This window comes from Oreochromis aureus, linkage group 12 (genome assembly GCF_013358895.1).
Source record: "Oreochromis aureus strain Israel breed Guangdong linkage group 12, ZZ_aureus, whole genome shotgun sequence".
NCBI classification, from domain to species: Eukaryota; Metazoa; Chordata; class Actinopteri; order Cichliformes; family Cichlidae; genus Oreochromis; species Oreochromis aureus.
In genome coordinates this window covers 30,444,110-30,469,355 of record NC_052953.1, presented here as the reverse complement: position 1 = coordinate 30,469,355, position 25,246 = coordinate 30,444,110, and the positions used below count along the sequence as shown (strand labels likewise).

Sequence of the window (25,246 nt, the reverse complement as noted above, 5' to 3'; positions counted from 1 at the left end):
AATTCACTGCTTTCCTCCAGTATTATGAAAGCAGCTGAGCCTTTTTCAGCTTCCTAAACAACATTTTTAAGCTCAACAGCCATCATGGAGACTAAAGAGGTCTGTATGTAGGTTGGCATGTGTAGGAGCCCCCTACACCCAATGGGACTTGACTAGGTTGCAAAACACAGCAAATCAAAGACACTAGCAGGGGCTAGAGGCACAGAGGCGTGTGGGATTCCTTCTGGGGGCTGCAAAGACTCATTTAATCTCTCCATACCTCCCTGTCCTCAACAGCTGTTGGGAGATGGAGGGGTTTAAGACGCCACAGGCTGAGGCCCATAAGAGCAGATTAGGATGGAACAAGAAGGAGGAGGAGATGAGGGGGAGGATGGCGGGGGCGATTTTTCATCACAAGTTGCAATGTTGAAGCCCTGTCAATCATTCGGGCAGAGAAATGGGTGCTTAGATGGAGGTGAAACATGGGCGTGCAACACTGTACCGTCTATGTGGGTCAACTCAATATGCGTTGAGCTCTTTGACAACTGGCTGCCTCTTGGCATCTTTTAACAAATGTCACGATTAAGGGGAATGTTTTCGCAGGGTTTGTTTTGCTTTGCTCTGTATGCAAAAGAGCTGCTCAGAATATTCATACGCTGTCCCGAGCAGCTGAACACAGACTGCAGACCCAGCGGGAGCAGTTACAAAAAAGGGGGAGAGACATGCAAGAAGATGGCATGGCATTTGGAATTGGTGTCAAGCTGAACTCAGATATATCTTGCCTGCGGCCATCCAGTTAAATCTGCAGCTCTGTAGTATACATCCTATGTACTGTTAAACAAGCTGGTTTAGCTGGTGCAGTAAAAAAAAAAGGAAATCACACATTAACATTACAGCATTGTGTTGCAAGAGGAGATTATCTGAGGGCATTTCGAGCTGTGACCGTTATTGCCTGAAACGTTTCACAGTCTAAAGGATTAGAAACTTGTTTAGCCAGTTGACTTCACTGTATTAACCTAATCTGCACCATCTTCCTATAATCTCAGCAGGACAATACAAGGCAAACAAACCAAAATGACAAAGCACACCAGCGCAGGAGCAAATTTAAGGGTGGTGGGGGTAATGTACTGCTTTTCACCTTGTGTGCCCCAGTGCATAATCCTGATCAGGGAAAACATGCTGTGATTCTGCACAGATCCTGACATTTGCAGTGCCCAAAGCTTACAGCGAATTGCAGCCCTCTTGTCTGCCCTGCTACCAGAGCTCCAGTGAGGTAATTGGGGTTATATCACTTGTCACAGAGTTTAATTATTTTCCGATTCTTTCTGCATATTAAATCGGACTGGCAAAGGAACATCTGGGGGTTTAATAGTAATGGGGTGAAGTGTATGTTTGTGCTAGAAGTGAATATGGTCCTAACATATGGGCTGGGATTATTACACTTGGGCTGTGGAGCTTAAATTAATGCAGTCAGCAAGGTCAAACAGGGTTGCTGGTGCAGTCACATGAAAATTATAAGTCTCCTTGTTTTTGCTATAAAGGCTCTGTGTTTGGCAAAGATTTGAAGGTCGGGAATGAAGATCTAGGTTGAGATAGTTCTTCTTCAGGAAGAAAAATGAAAAGCACTCTTTTTATTTCAGAAAAACATCATAATTCAGTCTTGAGCCAGATTAGATTTTTTGGAATTATTTAAAAAGAGCTTTGACTTTAAAGAGTTATACACATCTAAAATCAAATCAAAAATTGGTTATTACAGTTTTAAAAAAAGGAAGACTACTTGGGACAAATAATATTTGACAGCATTAAAAGACTGTGCAAGCAGTTTCTCTCACACCGAAGAAATAACACTTTTTTTGACATCATTCAACTCTCACTGACGTCCCAAACAGTAGTAATTAATTTTACAGCAGCTAATTTGAAAAATACACCTCAAACTGTTCATGAAAGAAAATGCTTTTTTATGAAGATGAGGACAACTGATGTATGATTTTTTTCACTAGTGTAACTGAACAAAATGAAAAGCTTCAATGTTTCCAGTCAAATCTCCATCCATTATCACAATCAACCGTCTCAGAACTGAAATCCATTCGCTACACAGTATGCTGCCTGTCTGTAAATATAGCATATCTATTTATCTACCTGGTGAATGTGAACAAATGCACTGATGTTGATTTCCTTTAACAGTCTGACCTGTGCATTAAAATTTTGGCTGATTCCAGATTTAGATTTTTCCAGGAAATATAAGAAGATCTGTGCAGTAAGCGCCAAACTTACTGGACAGATAATTTTTCTATACAAATAAAATCCAACTGAAAATGAGTAGCAGTATACCTCACTTTATTTAATTTCTTTTTCACTTCTATATACCTCAAAAAAGGCTGGTTGGCCGTAGCCTTTTAGGCTGCTTAATGTGCATTAAACAATGTTTACTGAGGAAAGCAGATCATGTTGGAATTGGAGCATTAAAAAAAAATCAAAAACAAAAAACAAAGAAAAGAGAGAAGATTTCAGGGACGACTGACTTTATACATAAATTGCTAAAGCTACTATAAAAATGAGAAAACAGCAGAGAGCTACACTGGCACATTGCTGTCTGTTATGTTAGAGTTATGAAGAAGCCATTTACATATTACATTTTGTTTCATGGAGGCATTATCCATATGCAAATCAATAACTAATCACAGCTGCTAGTCTTTACCTAATTTGACTGCACAAAAATCTGATTTATGAATGTGAGGCTGACTAGCCAATCAGCAGTCATGACCAATCAGCTGAAATCCAACCTCAGTCAGCTGAAGCTGATACTCCTTAAACAAAAAATGAGTTAAAAGACTAGAACTGATAGAGATGAGGGAACTACGGAGTTGAGTGGCATTATGTGCGAGTAACAGCTTAACAACGTTAAATGCTATTATTTGCTCTACTTGATCTACTCCAGTAATACTAAAAACAATCTTTCAACTACTAATTTGTTTTCTGTGTATCTTTTTTTATCTTTAGTTTCAGATGCCTGTCATCACACCACCGATCATCTTCTAAGAGAAAGGGAGTTCTGTAATGTAATCTGTGCAGGTTATAAAGCCTAATTTCACGCACATGTCTCATGATCCAATCTATGGTCGCCTGTATTAAGTGACAGGTTTGAACAAATCTTGCTTGCTTATCATAGTGTGTAAGACTAGATATGAAGATAAAATACCATGCACGCTCATAATATGATAAGCACTGAGACTGAGAAGAGGAGAAGGAATGCTGCTACAAATGTAAATTAATTCATGCCGAGCCTGCACATAGTGATCTCCTAGTCTAAGGAGAGCTCAGGCATATGTCATACAGTGTGTCAGTGCACATTCACAGATAAATTAACACACACAATCCTCTAACAACGCCCGTTACATCACTCACTGTAACAAATTCTTTGGGCTAAATGGGTCCCAGTGGAAAATGACTTCGTCCTCTACCGTGCCATGCAGGCAACACCGAGGGATCAGTTACCACTCAATCCCATCATCCATTGCATCCATCCCCACCCCACATCACTCCCTCTCATTCCCTCAGAGCCCTCCTCTGCTCTTTCCTTTACTCGTTGTCATTCATGGCTCTGGCATCTGTGTAAAGTGAAGGGGGTGGGGGGGTTGTTTATGACAGGGTGACATAGTGTTTTGATATCAGTGTATGAAGGATGAGTCATTTAGTGATATTGAATGAACCTTATATTCAAGTGTTTGTTGAAATACAGCCTAAAAAACATTTAGTGTGGTATTTTTAACAAAATACCATTTTAGTGCCTCAAATCAATATTTTTGTATGGATAAAATGTCAGAAAGGGACTATAGCTAGAGAAAAAATCCAAAATAATATTATTGTAATGGATCTGATCTGAATGGATCTAGTGTTTAACAGTATTCCAACTTGCTTTGATTTTATAGCCAGCAGGCTGATTCTTTGACCTGATTATATTCCACAGAAATATATATCATATATACCTCGTGCTGCATATGAAAAACACTAACATGTAGGTCAGGGCTCTGATCCTTAAATGTGGTCATAGACTAACATGCTGTTACCAAGTCTGCTTCTTTTTAAAGCAGTTTGAGAATGCTGGATGACATTATCGCCAATAAGAGTGCACCCTTAAGGTCAAATAAATGGAAAAACGATGACAAAACAATGATCAACCCTCCAAGTACGCACTGCAGTATTAGCTTGATTTCATATAAGTCTCTTCTACATGTCTGTTTATGCATTGTTGAGCTCATATTACTGCTAATTAGATATTGTCAGTGATACACTTGTGCCATTACTAATGCTGGATTTGTTCTTGAGGGTATTTTCGCTGATGGATGCTAAAGACTCTTTGGAATGCTTTTCAATTATGTCTTCTTAAAAAGTAGCTTTATTGCATCAGCACTTTTCAGAAAAATGAAATTTTGTTTAACAGGGCAATTTTCACTTCAGTGTCAATGAAATATTCTGGCTCGTGTGCTCTTTCAGCAGTCAGTTAGTTTTAGTAAAGTCACAGCGTCTTTGACTAAATATTTGTTTTCTATACAAAATCTTTACTTTGTAACTGACAGATTTCTCCCATAAAATAGTGTGTCTGTTAAGATGACGTGATGGTGGTGGATGACTCACTTTTGGCTATTTAACTCAGACACTTTACACCCACTCAAAGCAAGTTATCTCACAAGGCTAAGAAATGTTAGGGTTGCACATACATGACAAATAAATGGTGATGCACCCCAGTCTGCCGGCAGAGCAACAACAGAAAAATGTGATAATTTCATTAGCACTGATTATGTTGGTCATGTAGTGAAATACTGATACTGTCCTCTGGAAAAGCTCTGCATAACTGAATTATCCATATACAAAATGTGTTTCCCAGTGTAATAAGTCAGCGTTATGGTTACTGCTTGCGTTATGGTCAGTGTTATGGTTACTGCTTGCGTTATGGTCAGTGTTATGGTTACTGCTTGCCAAAGTGGTCAAAAGAAATTTGTTTATGGTATTTATTTCTTACAGAAATAACTTTATATTCTGTTTATTTATGAGCCTGACTTTCGAGGTTTTTGGTAATCATCTAAGATTATAAGCAACTAGGTAACTGCAACAAGTCAACAATTCTGTCCACAGAATTCATCTAAAACAGTCAAGGTGTGACTGAAGTGCAGACTTTTAGCTTTAATTTAACAGGTTTTACAGAAGTATTTAATGAACTGTGTAGAAATTAATGCCAATATATATACACTGTCCCATTTTTAGAAGCAAGTATGAGTTTTGTTTCCAGTGCTTGGATCAAATGTTTTTGTGGTTAGTGACTTACTGAAGTCTAGAATTCATGGACATCAGGAGATGCTGTGTTTCCTTGTGTCGGACGCTTTCCCAGGTCTTTAGGTCTCTATGCATTCAGTTTTGTCTTCACTAATGAAAACACATAGTCTGCTGAATTGAGATCAGATGACTGACCTGGTCATTGAAAGAAATCCTGTCTCTGCCTTAAGAAACTCTTGAGTTGCTCTGTACACTTCAGAATTTATTCTGCTACTTCTTTCAGCAGTCACATCATCAATAAACATTAGTGGCCCAGTTCCAGTGACAGCCAAACATCATCATGCTATAACCATGTCTGACAGATGATGTGGTGTGCTTTGGATCACGAACTTTTTCTCTCCTACACCATACTTTTAACTTCCAATCATTCTAGGACAAGTTCAGTTTCGTTTCACCTCTACAAAGATTTTTTTCATCCAGAAATGAACAGTTTCTTTTACATGTTTTTTGACAAGGTCTATTATGGACATCCTGTTCTTGCGTGTAACCAGTGGTTTGCACCTTGTTGTAAAGTCTCTGTATTTCCACTCATGAAGGTATGTTTTGATTGTAGACTGATTATAGAATATGATATGGCTACCTTCTCTAGAGTAGGGTGTTGTTGTGAAGCAGTTTTTCTTAATCATCATCCAGTTCAGTTGTCTTCTGTGGTCTTTCAGGCCCCTTCAGTGTTGTTCAGTTAGCCAGTGCATTCCTTCTTTTTAAAAATATTCCCCATTATTGATTTGGTCACTCCTAAAGTTTCTGCTATCTTTCTGATGGGTTTATTTTGGGCTATCAGCCTAATGATGACTTTCTTCCCCTGCATCAGTAGCTCTTTTGGGCTTCATATTGAGAGTTCCAGTGAAAACCTAACATTGCAAATTGGAATCAGCTCCAGACATTTTATCTTATTTTGTCATGGAATAACAAGGGCCATGAAACTTCCTGTCAGTCAATTGTCCAATTAAATTCTGAGCCTCTGAAAATGGGGGATTGTGTATAAAACAATTCCCAGCTAGTGCAATACTTTTGTTAAGCCTCTTGAATTAAAGCTCAAGCACATCTTTAATTGACACACAGCAACAGTCACAGCAGTGGTTAACAGAGGAAAAAATGTATAGAAAAAAATGTGTCATTTTCCAAAAGTTATGGTCCTAGCTCTATAATGGATGTTTTTCTTAATATGTTTCTATAACAAATTACTGACTGAAGGTCATAGAATATAACACTGCTGGCCATGATTATATGTGCAATATGTGCTTTAAGCGTCTGTTCTTTTAGCTGACTGGACCTGAATAATTAATGACAGGAAAGGCTAATAAAATAAATTTCTTGCTTAGATTTAGTTTAAAGAAAAACATATTAGTGCTGACTGTATGCTGGATTTCATTCATAGTTAAGGTTTATAGGTGCTGTACTGAATTGGGGTAGGAAGATTATGGTGCTAAATCTGCCAAGGTAAGATGTTCAATTACCATGAAGTCTGAGACTGCTTACTGCCTCTCTCATCATTATTAGTGAACCATTTTTCCTCCCCAAACACTAGCTTTACTCTTTCTATAACCCTTAACTTGCACACACATGCTACACTACCCCCAGCAAATATTATGAATAATTAAATCAGCCCAAGCTCTAGTGATGCCAGTTGTCTCTTTCCCTCTGTTTCTGCTCCCCCGTCTTCCCTTCACTTGCTTCTTCCCTATAGACCTCCTCCAGCCTAGGCTTAATGCCAGGTCTGTACAGCTAGGCTGGAACTGCAGAGTGAACACCCATCAAACCATCACCCTACCAAAAGCAGCAACCCACAGGCCTGCAGCATTATCAAAGGAGAAATGAAATGGGAGAAGAGGATGTCTGCAGGAACAGCTCTATCACTGTGGCTCAGATTTCCACACAGGCATGAAGAAGAGGCGCACTCGGCTTGCCCGGATCGATCCGCAGCATTTCATACTATGTCTGTGCCTGCAGGCTTCCATGACTCTCTATAGCGGGGCTGCCAGAATGACTTCAGTGGGCTTGCCTTAAAGAGTAAAGGTAACACTTAGACACAAACAGAAACTCACACAGCAGGAGCTCGGACAGGGCCTGTGTGAGTTGTAGATTTACCGGGGGGGGGGGCTCTAACAGGATAAGAGGATTACTGTTCCCCTCACATATGATGAAGAAAAGTTAGAACAGACACCATGGCAAAAACAAAAGACATTTCAAGTTATTCTACGCACTTGTCAAAGTAGGACACAAAAAAGCTTAGGCAAGCCTTTCTGTTTGAGAATCACCAGCCGCTGAATTTAGGCTCATTATGTGAATTCTAGTGCTGACTGAGTTTGATCTGTCCTATAGTCTCATATGATTTGTTGGCTTGGCAGGATTATTTTACTTTGTGTGTGATTGTGTCAAGCATGTATATTACTGCAGTACATCTGTTTCCATGGCTGAAAGAGCACTCATAGCCACTGCAGCACTGCCCTCTATGCTGCAAAGCTCTGCAGCAGCCAGAATTGATTTCATCACAACCACAACATTGGGTGACACACAGACCCTCATTTGCAGTGCTCCTCCAAGGTACACAGAGCTCCACATCTGAGACATCTACATTTCAAATAGAGGGAGGGATAGGAAGAGGCAAAATATGCTTTATTAATGAGCCAGCACCCAAAAAGTACTTCAGATAGGTCCCAATTAAGCTGTCACAAACTCAGAACAAGTCTCTTCCAATCACCAAAATCGCTTATCATGGGATGGTACACTCTTACTTTCCATGCTCCAGTCATTTCTCCCCTAGTCCTAGAAGAATATTCCAATGTAGGAGGCAGGAAAGACAGCTTGCATCCACCATCACTCAGTCCCAGCTGGGCAAAGCTCCTGGCTTTCACAGTCCACAGAAGACCGCTGCAGCGTGAGCCCTGCACATCAAAAACCCTCCCACACATAAAGCCTGGCATTGATGAATACGCTGGCATCTCCTGCACCACATTCATGTTCTGACAGTGTCCCTTTATATTTGCTGCCAGCTCTTAAGTAGGAGAGAAAAACATTTTCCTGTCTTTATTTGACAGCCTCTTCATGAGGCCATCTCACATGACCCCTGCATAAATTTGCTGTCACGTTGCTCCTTGGCTGCAGTAACAAGCGTGAAAATGGACACAAAGAAAATGAACTTTTGTATTCTTCTTCCACATATTACTCAGTCCTTTAATAGTATAAAGGAAAGGGTAGGGCTGAAGGTTTTATTTAAAATGTCAAAGCCAATTGTACAAACTAATGTAAAATTCTGCTCACAGTATGTTATTATATGTACTTTGGCTTTGTCCTTCACCCTGTGTGGTTTTCTTCCACTTAAAAGGGGTACATAATATATCTGATTTTACATGTCTGAGCTAATATCTTTCATTTTAATAATGACACTACATCTAAGATCCAGTTAGCTCTACTACACTAACCATCACTGGACATGTTATTAGCGATACCCTCCAATTACAGGGTTGGACCTCCTTTTCGCCTTCAGAACAGCCTTAATTCTTTTAGTTCACACTGACATACAGTAATAGCATGATTGCTGCAGATTTATTGGCTGCACATCATGATGCAAATCTCTTGTTTCATCAAGTTCTAAAGATGGATTAAGATTTAGTGACTCTGGAGACCATTTGAGTAGAATGAACTCCAAGAAACCAGTTTAAGATGATCTGAACTTTGTGACATGGAGCATTATCCTTGTGGAAGTGGCCATGAGAAGATGGAAACACTGTGGTCATAAAGGGATCAGCGTCAGCATAAAGGGACCAGGGTCAGCAACAACACGCAGACAGGCTGTGGTATTTCTATGATGCTCACTTAGTCCTAGGAGGGCCGAACTGTGCCAACAAAAAATTCCCCACACTCTTACACCACCAGCCCCACAACCACCACCCCGAACCTTTGATACAAAGGCAAGGCCATGCTTTCACGTTTTTCATACTAAATTCTGATCCTGTCATCTGAATATTACAGCACAAATCAAGACTCATCAGATCAGGCAACATTTTTCCAATTTTCTATTGTACAAATTTGCCCATTTGAATTGTAGCCCCAGTTTCCTGGTTTTCCTGACAGGAGTGGTACCCGGTGTAACTTTCTTATTCAAAGTTACATGTTTTGTTGATTCAAAGATGCTGTTCTGCATACTGTTGCTTTCCTATCAGCTCAAAGCAGGATGGACATTACCCTGACCTGTGACATCACCCAGAGAACTGCTGCTGGATATTTTCTCTTTTTCAGGTCAGTCTCTGTAAACCCTAAAGATGGCACATGGAAAAAATCCCACCGGATCACCAGTTTCTGAAATAATCAGAACCTCCAACAACCAAGTCACATTCAAAGTCACATAAATCACCTTTCTTCCACATTCTGATGCTCAGTTAAAATTTCACCTAGACCATGACCATGTACCTAAAAGCACTGCATCTAAAGGTTAAGGATAAAAGACTTTTCCAAAGCAAACTGACAAACTCATATTGCAGAAAGTCATTGTTCCAGGCCAAGAAATTATCAATTTTTACAAAACGGATGCAACATTGTAATTTGTGAGACTTGGATGTAACGATAGCTAGCTGCTAATCTAAAGTAAAAGATTATTAATGCCTGTGCAGGTTAAGAAATCACTAAATTTAGAAGATATTCAGTGGGTATTCAGATTATTTTGCAAAAAACATTGATTAATTTAATTCTTGTCTTTGTAGCTCTTAGAAAATACAGCATTATTAAACAATTACAATCCTCTGTAAGGTTGATTTCATTACTTCATTTAGCTGTAATTGCTTGTGTTATTTAGGCTGTGATTTTTTTTTTACTTAAATCCCCCAAATTGATTAACATATTCTTCCTTACCTTCCAAAGCTCAATTACACATCCTGTGAATGCTCAGGAAAATGAAATAGTTTAGCTCAGCACAGCAGGAGAGCAAATATCAATGCAGTCGGAGAAAAAAAACCTGATGCATCTAATACTCTAATGAGGCTCTTACATAAATGCATGCATTTATACCCATAAGGATGTTCTGGCTCTAATCTAAAACTGCTCCTGGCTTTTTTTGTGTTTCCTTTCAAGTCCAGTTCCTCAAAGTTGGGAGAACTTCAATTTTTCATCTAAATACAGTGAAACTACCAATTATGGCAAATAGTGTCTGACATTTTACTTACTGAATAACTTAAAGTCGTAGAGCAGTTGATTAGTTAGTTAACTGTCAAACTGCTACCACTGTTATGCCATTCCATTAAATTCTGAGACAGAGCTAGGATCAGCTTTGATCAGGATAGAAACTGAAAGCAGGGGGGAGTGGCACGGTTCTGCCCTGATATATTAGTTTAGTTTTTATTTAAAAATCCACTGCATGCATATCTAAAAAATGACACTCTGTTATACTCTGATTTGTACTTATACAAATGTATAATTCCCCCCAATTGTAATGTTGTTTTATAGGTCTAATAGGCTTATAGTATGTCATATATATTTTATAGTACTATGAATGACAATGACCTTAAAGAGGCATTTGCTTTAAGTTTTGTCTGTTTCTTTTAAATAAAGTCAAAAGTCCTGGTATCCTTTCTAGGTTTTCTTCCTGCTTCCACTCTTCATGCCAAGCTAAGTTAAACCATTAACCTGTAACTGTTACATGGGTACATGCAATATTAAAGAAACTATTCATCCTCTAGTAGCATCCACTCACTGGGGAGGAAAAAAGTAGGACAAAGTGCACTCAATGGGGATTCCAAAAGGGTAGTAATTGGCTCTGATAGTGTAGTCCGACAGGTCATGTGAGATTTGACCTCAGCTCTGACATAACTAAAATGCCAGATGGTCTATCTGATGTGCTAGACTGTTTACAACAATACTGCACGACTGCAATAAAATCTTTGCCAGTGTTTCTTACAAAGGCATCGCGTTTCAAAACAGGGTTTCCCCAAAAACCAACGACAACAGACACATTAGACAAAATAGTGACAGACAGATAGTGGGAGTATGCAAAGAATTTTGGTATTTTCACTGTAAATGCTGCCAGAAAATGGAAATGAGCTTTAACCTGCTATCTCGTCAACTTCTATCTACCAGGATGTCTCTGTGAACAGGCTATCTACTAAAGCAATTTACAGCTACTATCCAGGTACCTTGTCACACTTGAACCACCTAATGGCCCTTTTCAATTTTATTTCACACATTTAAGCTCTGGTGCAAACATTAAATAAAGACAAACCACAAACAACCTGCAGGAAAGGCTTAAGATTTGCAACTATAAAATCGCTAAACATATTCATTAAAACTGCTTTTTATGATCACTGGTATATTGATTCTATTGACTAAAGTGTTGGATAAATTTAGGAGAAGTCACAAAGCAGGATCAGCTCAGCAGATTCCAGAAAATCTAAATGTCTTGAACATGTTTTGTATGTTTTCAGTTTATCAGTTCAACATTACAATCCTGAGAAAGACCCTCTTAACTCATGAGCAAAGAAATGGACCCAACAATTCCAACTTGCAGTGGTTTTGGAAATTTTTCTGTCTTTTTCTGTTTGATTATTTTTCCCTTAACTATTATTTTTCCAATATCAGATCTGATTTTGGGGGGGATATGTTACTGGTCATCTGAGCAGTCACAGGTGATTTAAGAGGACAGTCCTTAGTGTTTCATTGTCTGATGATACGCAAGTGTGCTCGAAACATCACTAGATGCAATGAATAAGGAATCTGGAGTTCTACAGTGTGCGAACTGTTATTTTTTCCTTCTGTTTCCTTCTTGTCCTATTGCTATATTGATTTCCTCTATCCATGTGGCTTTTCTAGTCATAGTCTGTTCAAGAAAAAAAATTAGCTTACATCCTTTTTAGTACACAGACTGGAAGAGGGCTCCCAGTTTAAGAGTATAGACCTGGACTGGTACATCGTTGACTCCAAGCCTGTTCCAGCTCATGTGGTGATTTTCTTTGCTACTTCCAGCTTCTTTTCAGCAAGTCATCAAGCTCATTTTCTTAATACAGTGCTGCCTAGTTTTTTGTCTCCTCTAACATTTGTCAACTAACATTTCCCCTGTTGCTGAGTCTATCAATATCTGTGCCTGTGCCCAAGCCAGCTAACATTCTTCCTGTTGCAGAGAGTGTGCCTGAGCCAACTTATCTTCACCCTTAGACTTTCTCATGGTTGTGCACTGGTACTATGCACAGGTCAGTCTTTCTACATGTTGTAGCTTTGTGCCATCACCACTGTGCAATGACAAAAATATGGGGAACAACTGCTCTGGGGGCTACTCTTACTTGGGGCGCGCCTCTGTCAGTGCGCCCCAGGGTGACTGTGGTTACAACGTAGTTTGCCATCACCAGTGTGTGAATGTGTGTGTGAATGACTGGATATGTAAAGTGCTTTGGGGTCCTTAGGGACTAGAAAGGCGCTATATAAATACAGGCCATTTACCATTTACCATTTGAGTAGAAAACAGAAGTTATAATATATAATCCACATTCTTGAAGTCATGTAAAACCAAACTGCAGCTGTACATCTTATGCTGTTTTCTGATCTTTGGTTAGTTTTCCACAACCAAATTTGTGCAGTTCAACATCAGTGCAAATGGACACATCTGCTATACCATAAATTCTGCTTGAGTAAACTAACACCTTTGTCTGCTCCAGGGCTCGTGCTGCCTGATGCCTCTACTGCGACTGAGGGATTTCCGGCTGATGTTTCCAATAACCTCCCAAGGGGTTCTCTCGCTAGCATCGAGCCATCTCCATCATAGTTTGGTCTTACTCACAGACCTCCTGCCGGGCCTCCCGATGGGTTCTGCCTTGGTTGCCAGCCTCCTACCAGGCCTGCAGTGGAGCTTTTTCCTCACTTCTGGTCTTGCCTATTTGCTCATCCTCTGGGTCCTCCAATTGAATGGCTTTGCCTGCATGCTCTGTTAGCCATGCGTACTGGAAACCTCCATTTCTGCTTTTCTAGCAGTGCATCAGCATGAGGTCTCCATCTTCAATGTGCTCCTTACTTCAGGCCACCTTCCAGAACGTTCCAGTTGTTCCCGCTTGTCTTGCCATGCTGTCTGACTGAGTTCCCCTGTGCTCACACTGGAGCGTCCTGTGTTCTGGTTCTATACCTTCGCAAACCATTGCAATAAAGATTAGGCTTTAAGTACAACTACATATGCAGTCAATTTATTAGGTTTTTGTTTTTTTAGTAACAAATTATGACGCTATATAATAACTGACTATTAAGACTATTAAGATTTACTATTAAGATTTCTAATTTGGCAGTAACTGCTAAGTATATTCAAGAATCGCTGTATTTTACTTACAAACTTATTTTTAAAACACCACCTTACTATAACTGAAAGTTTGAAGGGTACATATTTCATTAACATATGTTTCAAGGAGTTAATTCTAACTGACAACCAACATGTTATAAAGACTAACATGAGGAGGGCTGCTGTCTTCCATCTTCTACTGTATATTTGGTTTCAGTGTGTGGTTTGGGCTGATCGGTGCTCCTGAGTGACAGCTTCAGTGATTACAATTAAGCAGCTCTTATCCCTGGACATAATCAAGGCAGGCCAGAATGTAGAGGGTGGAGTTAATCCTCCTGTGGCACAGAGATCCAAGGCTGGGAGTGGAGTAGGGGGATGTGGCTGGTTCGCAGAGTAAGGATAGACAGAGCGATGGGAGACAGACTGATTTGGTCAGTGTCTCAGTTGGCAGCCAGCTGATAAACAGCACATTAGGGAGGGAATATAAAGATGTACAGCTATTTCAATCAACTGAGAGAGAGAGAGAGAGAGAGAGAGCAGGTGGAAAGGGGGGGAAGGTTTTAAGAATATTGAGGAGAAGAATTTAATCATCGCTCTAAGTTAATACAATGCCGATGAAAAACAGAGAGGGCGTAAGAAAGGCGACTGGATTATGAGCGAGTCAGCATGTTAGAGGACAGTCCTGTGGATATTACAATAACAACAAGCCGAGGTCCCAACAATTGGTTAGATTCAAACAAAATCTCATTTAAAACCAATTTTTACACAAGCGTCACCATGTCTGGTAGCAGAGAGCTGCCTGCACCCACACCTGGCATTTAAGGACACGACACAACATCAGCTTGAAAAAAAAAACCCACACAAACATCCTACTTTATAGTATGACTCAAATTCAGCAACTAGTAACAGAAATAAAACATTTTTAATAGAACAAAGTACAAAAACAGATTCTTGTATAGTAGTTATTGATTTTTGAAATTACTGATGGTGGTTTGTGTTAAGCATATGAAGTAGTGTTATTTATACTGTTAATTACTTTATTCGCTGCAATGTAATATATGTTTGGCATTAATATTAACAGTACAGATCTCAGTGGCAGAAAGACTAGGGCCGTCCTGATAATAGAATTTCAAGTTGAACACCAATACCCAGAAAAAATGATTGACATTCAAGACCAAAAAAAATTTACAAAAGTAAAAGGCATAGAACAATACTGGTTCATGCAAATATCTTCAGCTGCAGTTTATTTCCTGCGTTTTTTTGGGGTTTTTTTTATCACTTAGCATCTTATTTTTGCTGCTGGTAACCTAGAGTTAGTAAAGCAGACACACTGTTTCTGTCTAGCTACCGCAGCTGCTTCTCTCTCATCTGGGATTATGAGAAATATAACACCTTTTAGACACAAACAATTGTGTTGCCCTGTTAAAAATAATACATTCTATGAATGTTACAGATAAACCGGACAGCTATCACTTGCTGTCAAGCTTGAGCATTAATGTTAGCTTTTTATTATTAACCATAGCTGCTACCTTAATGAAGAGTGATCTCCTAAAGAGAGACAAATGACAGTAGGTCCAAGGGTCTAGGGACTGAATGCCATCCTAGAGCATTTTTAGGACATTATGATAACATACAATCACTACTGAATATAGCATTCACTGATATAGGCACACTAAGTTTCCAGCACATCTAGTTTCATTTTCTTCAAAGAATAAAACAAAATAGTCTCAGTTTATTCTCATTTAAAGCTTTTAACAATTAAAATGGTCTGAAACTTGACCTTCTATGACTGCTTTCATTATATGTGAGCTTTTGTGTTCAGCTAAAACGGTGCAATTCATTTAAGAGCAAAACGTGCTAATAGTGTAAAACAATCAAACAGGCTTGAATTGAAAAGATCAGAACTGAAAAGAACTAGCTGGCTATTGTTGTTGTCAATATCTGCCTATCATTCTCCCAACCACCTAAGGCCCAGAGAGGCAGAGAAGGTGAAGAGACTCTTAAAAGACTTTAAAGAAATTCTTTCAGTTATCGTGGTACTTTTTCACTCAGTATGACTGTCACTGCAATAAAATTCACTATATATAACTATCTAATCTTTAAAAGCACATTAGCTGCTCAACTGCAGCATTAGGAAGGACCTTATTCTATGTTTTGTACATTTTGCTAATATTAATATCTTCATAAAGTCAAGTTATATTCTCCAGTATTACTTGAACATCGTGCCTTCTCTGTGGTTTTGTTGAAAGATTATATTTTATTTAACTTAAAACACATTTTTTGCAAAAAGGTCAGCGCATTAAGCAATACGGGGTCATATGAAGCATTAGCTGACTTTTGTGGAAGAAAAGGATCTGATTATATCTGGGGATTTGCTCTCTACTTTCACAGTGTCACTTCACTAAAGGTCCCCAGAGCTGATTTTTTTGTAGCTGCACTTTCTCAAATCACTTGACAGAAAGCCACAAGAAGGGGAATTTTGATGTTTCTGTCTTATTTCAGACCAAAGTCCTTCTAGAAGCCAACCACGTAACTGGCTGCCATCTTAGAATGACTCCTTGCAGCTATTCTGAAGCCCTACAGGAATGCATGAGTAGAAACACCAACCAAATCCAACCAAAGGATTCTTCAAAAGTTTTGTGACTTTAAAAAGCTGATTTTTCACTGCAAGTTTATTTATTATTCATCATCCACATTTCACAACATTACTGCTTTGACCCAGAGTTCTGACACAATCAACAGCTCATGTAATGAGTACTGAACAAATGTCACGTTGATTTATGTTCTGGATACAAAAGGCAAGAAAAAGACACTTACATCTGTCATTACTGTAACAATAATGAAGAGAGAGATATGCCTGTTACCACATGGATGGTAAATGGACTGATTCTTATATAGCACTCAAAGCTCTTTATACAGCATGCCTCATTCATACAAGCACTTTTCCCTATTCTTAAATGATTTCTATCTAACATTCATACACCGATGGATGCATCAGAGAGCAACTTGGGGTTAGTATCTTGCCCAAGGATATTTGGCATACAAACTGGAGCAGCCAAGGATTGAACCACCAACCTTTCAAATCAGTAGATGCCCTCCTCTACCTGCTGAGCTACAGCCTAAAGCTAGAACCACCCCGATCATGATCCTCTACTGTGTTCATGCTTTAGTAGCAATTGGCTGATATGTTTCCCATTAGGTGTCTTTAGCGTTTCAGAAATATCTGATAGATATATTGAATTCAGGGTTCTTTTAGCTCTATGTGTCCTCCCTGTGTTAATATCTCTGTTCCCTTCAGAGCAACCTAGTTCTTTCTAGATAGTCAAATGTGTTTTGCACAGGTCCTGTTGAAACAAAGCTACACTTTATTACCCTTACAAAACTTCTAAATTTAATCCCCTGACAGAGGTAATCGATACAATCCTAACAGAATTCTGTAGTCACACTGTGTTGACTCAGCCCAGACAAAGACATGAGTTATAGCCTTTGCTGGATGGGTGATGTAGAACAGGTGCCAAGTCAACAGATCAGTGCCAGGATGGGTGGCCGAGGGACTGTGGAGCTGGAAGGCCAGGGAGGTTGGAGGTGCATGTTAATCACTTCAGGAGCAGGAGGCAGAGCTCTGCAGGTGTCTGTCCCACAAAGGCCCATTCACTCCAAGTCCGGGCTGGCTTTCTTCTGACCACTCACTATTACAGACAGCTTCAGTCAGCTCACAAAACACAGCTCATGCACGATCCATCTCAGCAGAAGAAGTTATGAATCGCAATCATCTCCATTTCCATATGCAGCAAACACACACAGGAATCAGCCTGTGTTCTCTTTGAAATAATTCATGTGTGCTAGGGTAGCATTGCTGATAATTACCTCTCTACGTGACTCAGTCAAGAGATACTGCGTACATTTTTAACACCGCTACTACTTTATGCATTTGGCACTCAATGATGTGAAGCACATCATTTCTGCTCTAACTGAACAGACAAACACCCAATGCCATTTCTATATAACGCTGCTGCTCTATAATTCCCGTGCACAATCACTAATGAAATGCTACATTGACCATGAAACTATAATGAGACGGGTATAAGGCTAATGTGATTAACATAACATTGTCTCTCAATGTAAAACATTGCTACAAATATGTTTACACTGATGAACAGGGTCATTTTAATACATCATGTCTTTTATGTTGTTTGTAATGACACTGAAGCCAGTTATGCAAGCGCAAGGTCAAAATTTCCACAAGTCATCCCCGGAGGTTCAGGTGTTCATGTGCCTAATTTGTGAAATCATGTAATCTAGGATTGCCCTATGCGTCTGCATTCTTACATCAGAAAATAATGTGTGTGTGTGTGTGTGTGTGTGTGTGTGTGTGTGTGTGTGTGTGTGTGTGTGTGTGTGTGTGTGTGTGTGTGTGTGTGTGTGTGTGTGTGTGTGAAATGAAAAATCGTTTTGTCCAGACAGAAAAGGAATCCATGGTGCCTTTTCATTTCACGGCAGGAAAAGCATACGTGTAACTCATCGTATTAATAAGGACTGTGCTCCACTTAGACCCTTTTTAGAGTTAGTTTTAAAAAGTGTCTAAAAGTGGTCTAAATTAAATTAAGTGTAAGTGCAAACATACTCTGCAACCCTAATGTGTCCTGATGGCTCCTCATCAAGGACGTGACCAGAAAATATGTCACTTCTGCACAACATGGTGCTTTTTTCTGGTTCTTGCCCCACTTCTACAAGTTCCATGTGACTTTGTGTTGCTGGAACAGCTCGCAGAGTTTATTGGTTCTTGGAACATTTCATTTTGCTTGCCAGCCTCTGCTTAACAAAATTACTGTGCCCAGGGCCATTGACCTTTTAGCGTAAGGGGACTTAGGCCTCAGTCACACACGCCAACACAAGGTGAACTGGTTGCAGTTTGCTTCACACAGTTCAGTCTCAATACCACTTTGGTGTTTGCATACAAGCCAGGGTCTTCCATGCAAAGTACTGGTGACCACAGCAACCTACAAGAAACCAAAGTAATGGCAAAGAAGACTGTTTCGCTTTTTCTGAACAATTTCAGCCACTACCGGAAACCTCCTGCAATCACTTGCCAACCAGTCGCAAAATGCATACTTTTCCTTAGTGAACAGTGGTTGCCAGACAGTTGCTGACTTGTCTCTAGGCAGGTGTGACTGGGGGCTTATAGTGAATTTATACTTATGAAAACTTATAACATATCTGCAATTAAACTGCAAATATTTTAAAACCATAAACCCTTCTGAAACCCTCTGCTGTAACCTGACCTGCACCTCACTATAAATTTAACTACACATCACCATCAAGTTAGCCCACACAGGTATGAATGCTGTAACAGTGTTGGCCAGTTGTGTAGGCTATGTTGCAGGCTGTACATAGATTCTCAGCAAAAATGTAGTTAAGGTGTTAGAGAGTAACGAAGTCAGGCCCAGCTGGGTACAGGCGTAGAAAATGTCCAGTTTTCTTCTGATTACCCAAGACACGTTTTGAAAACTATCGCTGCATTCAGCACTACAGAAAGTTACAGTGGACTGGTAAGTGAATCTGGAAATGATCAGGATGAAAAATTAAAGTCAGTAAAGCCTGTTTACCTTTTCTCAAGCAGACATTTTATCTCATCATAACAGAAGAAGTGAAACAGGTACACAAATTAAACTAGTAACCTTGGTTAGCACTGTTCAATTACACCTCTGCTTTTCTTGCATTGACGCTTCATAAATGTCATGAAAAAAGGTCTTTAAAGACCTTAAAGAAGCGTTGTTTATGGTAATAATTACACCAGTTCTTTTGCTGCTGACTCAATGTAAGCTGTGACCAATTTATCAAAGGCTTTCATAAAAATGTTAATATTCCCTTTAATCAGACAGAATGATGAGGTATGACACTCTGTAACTGCATACATGTTCATCTGAATCTCCAATTGTTTTTGCTGTTGACGTCCCTTAATCCCTGTTCCTGCTGAGACAATGTGTCCCAGCTACTGCTGGTGTGATTATAATGGCTGGCTGGATAAAGCAACATTATAATGCAACTAAAATAGATGGGTGGATATTTCACGGGTGCATTTATATTACTAAAAACTGTTAGGATAGAATTTGCTATCTCTGACAGTATAGAAAAAGACAATATGGTGGCACATTGATAAAAACACTTGCTTGATTAAATGTCATAGTGGCTGAATCCTTTATTTAGAGGCTATGATAATTCCCTGATTTGACTTCATAATATGATTCCCCCTTAAGAGACTACATCTCTGCTAGCAGTATTGGCTGTCTTAGATACACAAAATGCAGGTACTAGAAAATGCCCATGGTCTATTGCAATACACTGCAACTGCTATTTCAGTGTATTGCAAAAGAAATGAATGCATGGAGACATCTTTTCTGTTGTTTACTACACTCCTTTTGCAAGTGTTATGATGTCTTGCAATGGTACAAAATATTGGCATGGAAATGTTAATATCATCCGTCAGAAATATCAGACTGTGACTAATCATGTATCACATAAACCAACCTGCTCTGTTATGTCTGCCCCTGTGACACAGTCAGGGAGGGAAGAAGGAGTGATGGATAGATGGAAAGTATAGCATTCAAACCACGGATTCAAATTCAGATAGTGCCACTGAACTGAAACAAAGACGTCATCTGACCAGCTCACACAGTTAAATTCAAATTACAAATATCCCACGGGGCTAACAGTTAAGAATACTAAGTTTTCAAGCAGCGTACATCCTAATAAATTAGTGCCTTACTGCACAAACTGCTCTCGAGATTAAAATGACCTCAGGTCTTGTCAGGCTCATTAGAAAAATGCCATTTTAACCTTCCGATCTTTAAGTGGTGATTATAAAAAAATTCATGAAAAATTAAAAAGTTTGGTTCGGTCTCCACCGATAGGATAAAACATTTTCCTATGGCAACCAATCTAAAACATCTTTCTGCATTTGCCACAACATGCAGTAATGCCTATAATTGTTGTTGTTTTTAAAAAAAAGATGATTATGGCCAAATATTTGAACATTATTCCCCTCTGGAAAGACAGAATACATAAATACAAGACAGTTGGCACACAGGGAAGTGTGTGATAACTTATGTAGCAAAGGGACAAACAAAGATTTTTTTTGACATTAGCATTCGTTGGGAGTCTTCTTGTTTACCCCCAGTTATTGAGCATTTTTCGCTTTTCAGCACACTCATAGGTGGCACAGAGATTCTCATTCTGTCCAGAGACTGCTCACTGTGTGCGAGCTGCAAATATGTTCAAAATGAGCTCCTACCTGATTACCAATCAGTCTAAAATGTATTCTGACAAAACAAGCATCTGAGGAACTTTTAAAAATATGATTGTCATGACCTAAGCCAACCATAGCAAACGATTAAGAGGCCAAGGTCCTACACACATAACAGTCAGTGTAAAGGAGCATTTTGTTTGTGCTAACTGTGCTGTAAAGTGCAGCATACACCTACTATACACTGATACGCATCAAGCAATCTTTTGGGACATTTCTGAATGCAGCAGCATTCTCTGTAACAAAGTCTGAAATGCATAAATGAGCTAAATTCTGAGTCAGTGCAAAACTTCTGCAGAAATCTCAAAAGCCTTAAGAGAGAAAGAGATTTTTTTTTTCTTTCTCTTCAGACTATAAATGACTGTTTTACATAGTGCATGTGTATACATGAAGGCTGTTATCTATACACATCCACTATGTGAGCTGGTTGACAAAGTGAGCAGCACCTCGGGTCTGTGCTACAAAGCAATTGCAACATACACAGGACATTGTTCCCTATGTTTGTTGAACAAAGACAGTGTTCCACCGATGTGGACATTAAAGTTATTCTATTCTATTTTGCTTCATTCTACCTGGCTTCATTTACTTTAACACCTGGAGTCAAGTGCAGGAGTCATTCAAACGTGGTTGGTTATCATTCAACCCAGGGTTTAACTTTCTTGCTACAAGCATATTTACTTGAAACAAGTGGTGTTAGCAGCATCTGACCAATCGCCAACACAGTACAGAGACCAGTTTTACAAAGACAATCAAACTACAACGACAGAACAACACAGCTGCTTCATCCAAATCTGTGTGTGTGTGTGTGTGTGTGTGTGTGTACATGTACATCTTTGTGAGGACAGAAAATTGTCGTGCTACTATACTTGTGGGGACCAATACTCACTTATGGGGACAAAATTCCTGTCCCCACGAGTTTGAAGGCATTTTTGAGGCTTAAAATGTGGTTATAGTGTCAGGGTTACTATTAGGTTATGGCTAGGTTTAGGCTTAGGGTTGGGATTAGGCATTCATTTTTGATGGTTATTGTTAGGGTAAGCGGCTAGGGAAAGCATTATGTCAATGAGATGTCCGCACTAAGATATGAAAATGAGTCTGTGTGTATGTGTGTGTGTGTGAGAGAGAGAGAGAGAGAGGAGAAAAGTATACAACCAAAAGCACTGCATGAATGTCTGTGTACTTGTAATACGTTGGTCAGTAATGCTGAAGGACTATGATACTTACAAAGTCTATTTTTTTCAAAACCACAAAGGAAAGCCACCAAAAATACCAACTGTGTAGCAGATTTACCAGATGAGTTTTACCATTAAGACAGGAGCATATGCCAAATTATATTTGCATATTCTATTAAATTAATGTTTAGATGCACATAAGACAATTTTAGCCTTGTTTTTCCAGCTGCAGGCCAGGTGCTACCTAATGGTCTGAAAGCAAGTAAAAAATAAAAATAAAAACAGAATTCAGATGTAGATTTAGTTTACCAGCAGATTTAATATAAGCTCCACAGATGCAAACAGGTTCACTATATTTGTATTATATATTAATGGTTAAGAATAGCAGCACGGTAAAACAGAAATTCCAGATGTGTGGAGATTTAGTTCCCTCCGGTACTCACCGCAGATTTATACAATTGGATAATCAAAATCCACAGATGCAAACAGGTTCACTGTCCCTTGTATTATATATTAATGGTTACAGAATAATGGGATAATATTGCGGAAGTATGGATTGAAGACTATAAATCCAATAAATATTGAAGTATATTGAAGACTATAAATCCACCAAGGTCTAAGGAATCTTCCAGGAATGGTGGCAATCCTGAGTATTGACTTGTCTGTAGGCAGGGAGCTTGTATCTGTTAATCTCTTATCTTCGACATAACCTTCTTCAGCACAGAAGAATAAGTTGAAGAATAAGGCTGAAGAATAAGTTGCCATGGCAATGTGCCCTAGTAAAAATCAAGCATAATTATTGCACTGAAAACCCAGGTTTAAACCTGAAGTTACCACTTGCTGCATAGTGCAGACCTTTGGCCTCAGATCTCACTACAGTGTCAACACTCTTTGGCTGGTCACTCCATACATATTCCTTACACAAAAGAGTGCACATACACAGACACCCATTATGGTGGTTTAAGCCTCCAATTAAAAGCATTTAATAATTTATCTGTGTATGTCCATGTTCCACTTGAAAGACTCGACATGCAGGTCGTGGTATATCTAAGTGATAACTCACACATCAACTCAAGGTGTTCCTATCCAACGGACTCCACCAGTCAGTTGGATAAAAGTTTAAATGTATATAGAAAACTCAAGGAAGTCAAGTTGCTTTCACTTAGAACTTAGATAAACCTGTAGTCAGGGTTATCGCAACATTTAATGGAAATAATTAGTATTACTATAAAATTGTAATGAAAAAACCCAAGCATCAGGCAGTTTGTGAAATAGTCACAAAATATAAAGTCTTATTTTGTTAAATGGGCACAAATTTTCCATATTTTTGAGTTCTATGTGGCTATGAAGCAATAATATATTAGTAGGATACTTGATTTGGTTTAGGACAGCTGCAACAGCATGTACTGTCTTTAGCCCTTGTAACATGTCATTTTCCTTGCTAGGCCTCCTTTAATCACATTACTGTTCCTTTGACCTTCTACTGGAAGTGACTTAGACAGTAAGGAAATCAGAGTCAGATGTAAACACTGATTTGTCTGAGCTGCTCACTTGCCATCCAATTGCCAAAGACACTTTTTAAAAGCAAGTGTAAACCTAGACCTAGACTGTTTGTATGATGGTTCACAGACAAAGCCTGCTGATCACAGTTTTTAAGTTTTAAAAAGTACCCTCATGTTCATCTGGAAAGAAAATTATAAGGCTGTATAGTGGGTTCGTAGATGATCTGTTGATGGTCAGTGGGGCGGGGTTGCAAAATACCAATTTAACGTGCTTTCGTTCTGAATGTTGAGTGTCACAAAAAAAAGATTGGGTGACGGTTTAGAAATTTCGATTTACCACGAGGCTGAGATATAAATTAATTGCACAGTTAATTGCTTTAACAGCGCACCTCGAGGCCATCGGAAGGCTATCGAGTGTGAAAAGCCTGATCAGGATACATCAGCGTCTATTGAGAATAACTTAATTTGAGGCCTCGCTCTTTCAAAGCATCCACTTCACTCGGGCGTTTGCGTGTATACAGCACTATACCCAACAACAGCAGCACTCTATCAGTCAGCCGCCCCTTCTCCAAATAAGGTAATTAGAGTAGAGAAACCGGAAGACTCTCCATGGAAACTCACTTATAAACAGCACGAGCGAAAAACAATAGAGCAGTGAGGATGAGATGATTGACAGCTCGTGGCGGCTCGCGCTGCCTTTGACTGCATCAGTGAATGTTTACAACAGGAGAGCACGCGCAGATATATTCAGTTTCATCCAAGCCTTCGCTGTTATATTTTTTTTTAAGCAGCATTAAATATATCTCTTCCCACCGCGCCACCCTAAAAACGCCTATTTAAACAATGAATGAGCTAAAGCTTTAACCAAATAACACCGAGTCCAGTTCATTACACTTCAGACGAGCACCTGCTCATGTCACTGAAACACAGCCCGCGGGTTATTGTGAGCTTTCCTGATGTTAATTGATATTTTTGTCACACTCGCCTCCTGCTGAGAGAACAGGATAAAACTTGCGAGATAATAACAGAGCTGTATTCTGGTTACCTCAGTTTCTCCCGGTCATCGTTGCTCCCCGCAGGCGAAGTGACTCCCCGTTGTGATGAGCAGTACTCCGAGCTTCACCGCGAACGCCGTTATTTTTGCCTGCAAGTTAGCCTAGCTGCTGCAGGGAGAGCCTACTACTCTCACAACCTGCCAAATCTCTCAAACTGGAGTTGGCAGGTTGCTGTCGGCGCGTCCCTTTAGTCGCTCCACATGCAGAGGGGAAGAAAAAATTAAAAATAATAACAAACAGTAAACCTAACCTAACAGGCTTTGAAGTTATTGGACGCACTCGAAGCGGCTAATAAATATATTAATTGGAGACTGCGAAGTTGTATTCTAGTGTATGAAAGGCAGAGCAGCCTTTATCCCGCTCATCCACAACAGTGCTGGATGCTGTCGGTCACAGCGAGTGTCTCCGCCCCATTCAAACTACTATTGGAGGAAAATTAACCTTATTCGATTATTCATAAAAAGACTTGTTAGTTTCAATGAATTTACTCTTGTTATTACATTTAAGTTTTTCTGTCAGCGAATTAAAAAAAATACTATTTTGTTAAACCTTCCATTAAATTTCATATACCTCTATATCAATTTTTCATTTCATTTTATTTTATTTTATTTTATTTATTTTATTTTATCAGTTTCATCTTGAATTTCTCTGTAAGCTTC

At 39.3% G+C, this 25,246-nt stretch overlaps 1 protein-coding gene across 1 annotated transcript in view; it reads right to left on the bottom strand.

Moving 5' to 3' along the window:
* Positions 1–24,866, bottom strand: part of arvcfb (ARVCF delta catenin family member b) — a 248,251-nt gene extending 223,385 nt beyond the window's left edge. Inside the window, exon 1 of the mRNA XM_039620658.1 lies at positions 24,578–24,866. The gene's annotated coding sequence lies outside the window, so the exon portion shown is untranslated. The remainder of the gene's footprint in view (positions 1–24,577) is intronic.
* Positions 24,867–25,246: the final 380 nt, after the last annotated feature.